General features: G+C 43.3%; 1 long non-coding RNA gene across 1 annotated transcript; it reads right to left on the bottom strand.

Annotated features, from left to right (window-relative positions):
• Positions 1–255: 255 nt before the first annotated feature.
• On the bottom strand, positions 256–3,553 carry LOC310705274. The gene is made up of 2 exons (XR_014525206.1): positions 2,116–3,553; positions 256–1,677 (listed from the first exon to the last, which is right to left on the bottom strand). It is a non-coding gene; the product is annotated as an uncharacterized lncRNA (long non-coding RNA).
• Positions 3,554–8,278: the final 4,725 nt, after the last annotated feature.

Genomic DNA, 8,278 nt, shown 5'->3' with positions numbered 1-8,278 from the left:
CATGCATATGCAGTTTATACTGTGTATTACTTGAAATCAGTTTTAAGGAGCAATTGCATGCACAGGAAGCTTGTGTAAATCAAGTTGGTGTAAATAAATTAATCAAGTATAGAGTTACACCAGATCCAAACCCCATTCAGCAGTGGGGCTACTGCTCTGCCTAAACCTGGCAGAGGGAAAATAAGCCTTTAAAATGGTGTTCTTTTCTAAGTTGCCAGTGGTGCGGGGGACGGGACATAGAAAGGAGACCACATATTTGTTTACTTATAAACCCATCAAAGGCCAGGTTCATGTGCTTTTCCATACATCAGTCAGAAAAATTGCACAGGCAGTAAAACCTAGCTTAGTTACAAAGTGGCAAAATTTTCTATATTATTGGTATAGGAATTCAAGACACTGGTTGAGCCAGGAATCTGTAGGATTAGCCAAAGATCCACTGCATCCTAAACTACTCATCCTGGCGGATCTTGCCATAGGATTGCCCCTTTAGTTAAATTCAAAAAAATAATATTCAAGGGAATGAAACAGCTGCATTATTTTTTTTACTGGAGACTCCTATTTGATATATGAAGATTTAGACTAACTGCAATAATTTAGAAATCTATCTCTGTACCGCAAACAGAAGCATCACTGTCAAAGTGTCCTCTTCATGCCACTATATTGAGTCAAAGAAGATATTTCTTCACAACTGCAAAGGTTAAAAAAAAAATCAGCCCAGATTTTGTGAAGCTGCTTGTAGTCAACTGTAATTTTGTTACCTGACTCTCTGGGCTCTTGCTTACGGTTGCCATGGTAATCCTGGCCTGCTCTATACAATCTGTCTCACTGGAATTTCCTGATTATTCAAAAACTATTCCAAAAAACCAGGGCGGGGGGACTCTCCTTTTATTATATATTTTTTCTATTCTTTTAAGAGTTTGGCGACAATTTTGAATAAAAATCAGCTAAGGTGAACTTGTTTTGCTCCACTCACCTGGAAAGCAGATAGTGAGATAAACACGGACTTTGAAATGTTCCCATAAATATTCTCTCGTTGCAGCTCAGGAGAGAACAAAAGGAGAAGGAAAAAGATAGGCTAAAAAGGCAATGGCATGTCGACAATTACAGTGTGTTATTCACAGTGACTGAAACCTTTCCCAGGTGGTCGCTGGCTTGCTATTCTAGCTGTTTTTGTGAGCAGGGAAAAGTATTGCTTTAAAACTATTTTCTTTCTTCCCCTGCGCTCTATATACATGTGAGTGAGAGAGCTAGAATATGTTTTGTCCAACATGCAGAAGAGCAGAATTAAAGGGTGTTACAGCACCATTTCACTTTTGTGCAGCTCTCTCACACATTTGTATATGAGCTTTGTGTGATAAGAGGGCACCTTCATAACCCACCACAAAGAAAGTGGGTGCATCACAAGAAACAGAAACACTAACATAGTGTTTCTGTGTAGCAAATCCATTTCCAAAAGAATCCAAATTTAGACTTCGGCAGTAAGAAAAGTGACAAAACGTTGGAAGTAGTACAGCAGGGATCATTTGGTCAGTAACCTTTGGGTTAATTCTACTGACAGTTAATCAGCCAACCATGTGTGGCTGTCTGTGTGTGTGTAGGTGTTGCCTAGGAACTAGTCAGTGGCATGATGCTTGTTGAGAACTTGAGCTCTGATTGGCTGTGTTATTCAGAAGGTGCCTGTCAGGGAACTGACATCGGAGCTAGAGGCGAAGGGAAGGCTCTCAAATGATGCTGGAGAAGGGCCCAGCAGGGAGAGAAGCAGCTCAGCAGATGGGGAAGCAAATCAGCGCAACACCAGGGATAAAGGGGGGCAGATGGGGGAATCGGCGAGAGGGCTCCAGGACTCTTCACCGGACACCAGCGGGGAGAGCACGGGTCCTCCGCTACCCACGCCCTCCCTGCGCAGAAGACTTCCACGCAGGGAGAGTAGGAGGAGACATGGCGTCAAACAACTTTTATGTTGGAAAAGGTTTAAGAAACGCCCACTGACGGATTCTGCTAGCGAGTGAGGCAGCCACGAAGTGAAGGGCTGTCCAGACAGAAAGGTTTAGCAAGGCAACACAGCCAGGAGTGACAGTAACTTACGCACGAGCAACCCCACATTCATTACAGTGCCTTTCCTCTGTATCTGCATCTATGTCTCCCTGCTCTCTGTACAAGACATGCTATAAAATACAAGACATCTCTGTTTCTTTCTCCTCAAAGTATACTCTGTTTTGTTAAAATTCTCTCATCAAGGTATTATCTGTTTCTTTTCTCTCTGGACTCCATCTGCATTAATTAGAATAACTCTTCTAATACAAAAAACTCCGCAGGACAATAACAAGCACTTGATGGCGGCATTGCATAACCTCTGTGCAACATCTGTGAAAATAAATCTGGGTGATTGCTCAAAAGTCCACGATGGTGTCACAGATTCCTAGTAAGGTTTTGAAGTTAAGGAAACAATGATTGAGGTGCATCCTTCACCCATTATTGTAGCAAATTGCTTACAGCGTGAAGGCAGGAATACTCCTTTTTCATGTGCAAACCACAGGCTGAAAACAAAACAAGGACTCTGGTATTTGCTATGCATTTTGCAAAAATAAGTTCTTATTCTATGTATGGAATCAACTTGCTGGAATTGTTCCATTCTCCTTTGTATCTGAATTTATGAAGATTTCCAGATATTATGAAAATGATGTATAGATGGTACTTAACCCCTGTAAAACTAGCAAAGATTTACCACAAGAGTGATAATCTATGTTGGAAATGTAAAGAAAAAGAAGGTACCTTTTATCATATGTGGTGGACCTGCCCCAAGGTGAAAGACTTCTGGGAGAAGATTTATAATGAATTGAAAAAAATGTTGAAATATACATTTATTAAGAAACCAGAGGCCGTTCTTCTTGGAATAATAGGTTTGGAATTGCCCAAGAAAGATGTTAGACTGTTTTTGTATGCCACAATTGCTGCTAGGATTTTGCTGGCTAAAAATTGGAAAACACTAGAAGTGCCAACAGTGGAGGAATGGCAGATGAAGCTGATGGACTTTTGGGAGCTAGCCGACCTGACTGGAAGAGTCCATGACCAGAAGGAGGAGGAGTACCAGGAGGAATGGAAGAAATTTAAAGATTATTTAGCTAAATATGCTAAGATAATTTAACTAGAAATACTTGCAAGTACCAGATTGGCCTAGGATTTAAATATGTGATGTCATAGAACAATATGTTTAAAGTTAAAATGAAAAAAAAAGAAAGATGTTAATTGACTAAGTAAATTTTATGTGAAAATAGTTTTGGAAAACCGTTACAATGATATACATAGAAATTCAGCCAGGGGGATTCGAGGAAGTCACCCAACAATGTTAACAAAAATGGAACTATTACAGTTAGGATCTATGTTTGTTTGTTTTCTTTTTTCTTTTTTGATGCTTGTTATAAATTTGGAAAATCAATAAAAAAATTGGGGGGGGGGGGAGAATTTATGAAGATTTCCTGGATACATCTGGATCTTACAAGTTCCTTTGTTTCTTCTGATTTTGCTCCCTTCCCCTACCCACTCCCTCCTGTGTTTGTTGCCTGGTTGATCTGAGGCACTTCAACTCTTACAAGGCCATTTTGGTTCAGTGCCACAGAGTAGGAACCTGTTTAAGCATTATTGGAGCAAAACAGCTTTGACATGCATTTGATGGGATCATCTGAGAGTCCCTGGCATCACCTTGTAAACAGCATACCCCCACCCCCAAATGGGCTTCTTCCCAGGCATGAGAACGAAGTGTTTCACAGTTTTTGCTTTTAACTCCTAAACATTTTTCTTCAAAGAATGTGTGATGCTGCAGGAGCCGACTCGAAAATGCTGACATAATACTAATAAAGTAATATCTCAGGGTGAACACAGGTTGTTACAAGGTCTCTTGATGCAGGTGCATCACATTCATTTACTCATTCAGTTAAAATGCATCATTTTAAAGCATGGAAGGGAAAGGTAGGCAAGCTATCTGTTAAGTTGTGGGTGAACATATCAGATGACACAGCGATTCTTCAAACAGCTCTTGTTTATTCACAGGCCAGAACATAACTGAACTGAAGGGTTCAGCCAGCCTGCTTATATAGAGCTCCACTAGAACGCAACAGTAACCATTTTCTGTAACTATCCAATCAGTGAACATCACTTTCAATCCCTTATTTGCATATGTGGACCTGAGTGAAAACTATCTACAGTATCCCCCTGCTTGCCCAGGGTGAGAACGTCAGTACATAACACTATCCCCATGCCCACTAACCCTGCTGGCCTGTCACCCACAATTCCAACACGCAGCACAAAACCTCCAGATAAAAATCTGGCAAGCCAAAGGTTTACATTGTCTAAAAGACTTCTACAAAACCAACAAACCCATACCAACAGAAGAAATGCAAGACAAACTAGGGGACACCCAAATACCTTGGCTAACACATCATCAGTTACACCCCTTCTTAAACAATCCAGCAGTGAAATCAACAGCCACTAGGCCTTTGACCACCTTCGCCAAGGAATTTCTGTGTGCCTCTCCAAGCTCAATCTCTCCTGAGCTTCCTGGTGTGACTTTCCTTGAGGGCAGCCTGTGCATTCAAGACTGGAGGGAGAACCAGTTCATAGCTGCTTGTAGGGAAAGCAGGGAAGAGTCTGTCTTGGAATTATCAGCCTGGAGGCAAAGATCCTGCACACCTGGCAGTGCAGTGGAAGCAGCCTAGTTGTGGAGGGAAGAGCACTGCTCCCCACTCTACAAGTCGGCTCTATGCACTACTCTTGAGTGCCAGCCTTGTACACCTGCACACTGCACCTAGAGACAGCTCTAGAAATGCTTTCTGCTGGTGGTGGTGTTTGGAGGATCACAAACATATTACAGAGCCAACCAGGCAAGCCAGATAAAAATTACCAAATGTCTCATGCTAGACATGTCTTTTCATGCATATTTATAAGCCTTTCCTGAACTTCTGAAAATACAACAGAATATTGAGGAGGGGTTTGTCCAGTATTTCCCTTATTTTTTCATTCTGAACCATATTCTGCGAACCATCTCAGATCGTACAATATATTATTGTTCTTCTCCCTTTTCTTTCCCTTGATTTTGGAGCTGCTTGGCTTTCAAGTGTCCAGTTAGGCTGCAAGAATGGCGAGGGAGAATCAAAAGTGTGAGCTATTTTAGCAGTCAAAGGCACTGTATGTGCAAGGTGCAATGTAGGAGACTGTCTGCTTCTGATTTCAGTTCTGTGGTTACTATGACGATGCAATATTAAGTATGGAAGCACTCCTGTATCCCTGTATCACAGGCAGAAAGAGAGCAGGGAGTAGGAGAAGCTGAGAACAGCTGTTTTACTGTAAACAGTAACAAGATTTGGTTTGGCTGGCAAACATTCAGAATTTGGGGCTAACCTTCCCTACCCCCCCCCCCATACTGCAGGAAATAGCGCTAGAGGCTTGCAGTAAAAAATAAGGTGAAAAAATAAACTGGACGTGGTAATATCCTTTCCAAATGCAATCAGCATTTTGGCACAGTGAGGTAATGCAGCAGTGGAGGAAGTTCATGCCATCCAAGAGGATATTAGGGTATATATAAGCCTGCAGGCTTTCCTCCTAGCAGTCTCTGCTAAAAGGAGCTGAAATATTTATCTCCCTGAGGATCCCAACATGTGGAACTTTTTTAAAAATAGCAGTCTGTCATCCCTCTCTGTAGAAAACCTCCTGTGCATTGGCAATGCATTTGTGATGCGGTTACCCGGCAACTTGATAAAATGGAGGCACAGATGACTAGAGATGTTTGTGGCTGGGAGAGAGCAAAAGGCATAGGAAGGCTTCTTAGGGCAGGACGCAGCTTCCTGGTCTGCCCACGGAGAGCAGAATCTGATGATAAATACAAACAAAGGCCCTTCAGAGGTTTTCTATTGCTTTGCCTTCTGCAACCTCTCTTATGCTCCTGCCTGGAAGCTCTTTTTAGCTTTTCAGCTGTGACCATAGCTGCTCTGCGTCTGTGCAAGGGGGAAGAAGAGTCTCTGGTGCACTGGTTTAGGTGCATCTAATCAAGTCATTCCCAAACTGTGCACTGTGATAGGTAAATTCATTCAATATAAGCCCAGAAGGATGTCTGCTGTGTCTCTCTGAGATGCGATGGTCTGGCCTTGCATCCTAATCAGCGTCAGCCTCTGTGGGGTAACTGCATCAGCTGTGAATAGATCTGTCCATGACTCTCAATGTAGAGTTGCAGCACTATTACATGTCCTCAGAGGAGAGCGCCCATCATATCTCTGCATGAGCTATTTCTCTGGGCTTGTCTCCTTCATTTCAAGGAGCATCTTCATAACAGCAGTACAGAGACATGGAGTGGGCTTCTTTGAGGCTTGGCAGTCAGTTAGCTCAGAAGATGCCAGCTGACCTGGGGAAGAAGAAGAAGATTTGGATTTGATATCTCGCTTTATCACCACCTGAAGGAGTCTCAAAGTGGCTAACATTCTCCTTTCCCTTCCTCCCCCACAACACTCTGTGAGGTGAGTGAAGGTGAGAGACTTCAGAGAAGTGTGACTAGCCCAAGGTCACCCAGCAGCTGCATGTGAAGCAGTGGAGCCACGAACCTGGTTCACCAGATTACGAGACTACTGCTCTTAACCACTACACCACACTGGGGAGCCAATAAGAACCTCCCTAGCCATTTATATACAAACTCTCCAAAGTTTGCTTCCTCTGTTTGAGCGCAAAGGTGCTAAATACTAGCAAGGGTGTAGCCAGGATTTTTGTTAGGGGGGAGCAGGCCTTTTGTTAGGGAGGCAGAACCTCAGATAGCTATGTATTTTTATTTATTTTTATTGTTGGGGGGTCAACTGCCCCTCCCTTGGCCTACACCCATGCTAAATAGACTTCTCTTATCCTGCCTGGCTTCTGCTCATCTTATGCCAGACCTCTTGATCATATCCTGCCTGCTTCAGAGCTGAACCAGAGTCTATTTGGACCATGCCATAGACTCTGACTTTGCTGGGCCCCAAAAGTGAACTATTCTTATGCATTTCATAAGTAAACCAATTTTTGTGTAAGAGTGACAGAATGCCTCTAATTTTAACTCAGGGGTGTGTACTCAGACATTTAGAGAACACTTATCTAATCCTAGCAGGGCCCATCACACATGCCAGCCTTTGCAGGTTGTATCGTCTATACAAGGGATTGGCACACAAGACTCACTGAACGTGGCACCTTCTTAAGCCTGGCATTACCACAAAGCAGCCCTGGCAGCAGGTTTCGTAGGGATGGCATTATCTAGACTCTATTCTCCATTACCGTATGTCATTTTTAAAAAATCTGAGTTTTCTAGGTCAAGAACAGGTGGTAATGGTCCATTTTTATTTTTTATTGCAGTCACAAGAATGGCTTAAGAGCAGCATGAATTCTGTGGGGCTTTTCAATACAGTATGTGATTCGATGATGTTGGGAAGGATTGAGAGCACAACAAGAAGGGGACGACAGAGAACGAGATGGTTGGATAGTGTTCTCGAAGCTACCAGCATGAGTTTGACCAAACTGCGGGAGGCAGTGGAAGACAGGAGTGCCTGGCGTGCTCTGGTCCATGGGGTCACGAAGAGTCGGACACGACTAAACAACTAAACAACAACAAGGTAGTGGTTACTCTAAATGCTAAAAAAATGTATTGGCAGAGCCTCAGATAAAAAGAGTCTGCAGAGCCGACCAAGCCAACACAGAATGACCTCCATACAATTGTTATATTTTAATAAGTTCGTGTTTTTTCATGAGCTGCTTTGGGCACAGTTTTTACTGAGAAAAAGCAGAGAGTGAATGGTTGCTTTGGTTGCCACCTGTCTGTCTCGGGAGACAATGCAGGAGTGTGCTTTTGGGAGTGACGTCAAACTGTCAGAAGGTTGCAGCGCCTGCTGTGGCTGTAGAGACCAATATGGGAGAGACATGTTTTGTTGCAGGTGGGGCAGATGAAGGCGTCCAGTTGTGCTGCTGTAGATGCACCACGGCGCTTCTTCTCTTTGTGCTCCTCCCAGCAGTCATTCCTCCTCTGGTCTCTGCTGTGGGTAAACAACCTGACTATCTGCCTCCAGGCACTGCAGTTGTCTGCAAGGAATTCACACATGGCAGGGTTGATGCTGCTAGCCTTCATGAGTGAATGACCAAATAAATAAAATAAACAGCTCCCATCTTTCCTCCGCCTCCTCCCCACTCACCTTCCAGGACCTCAACTGAACTCCTAGGGAATCCGCCCTGTCCTTGCTGCCTCAAGCCCTTAAGTACTGCCTCTCATCCAAACCAA

Source organism: Podarcis liolepis, assembly GCF_965112155.1.
Source record: "Podarcis liolepis genome assembly, chromosome: 1".
NCBI lineage: Eukaryota > Metazoa > Chordata > Lepidosauria > Squamata > Lacertidae > Podarcis > Podarcis liolepis.
This window is presented reverse-complemented; position numbering and strand designations above follow the sequence as displayed.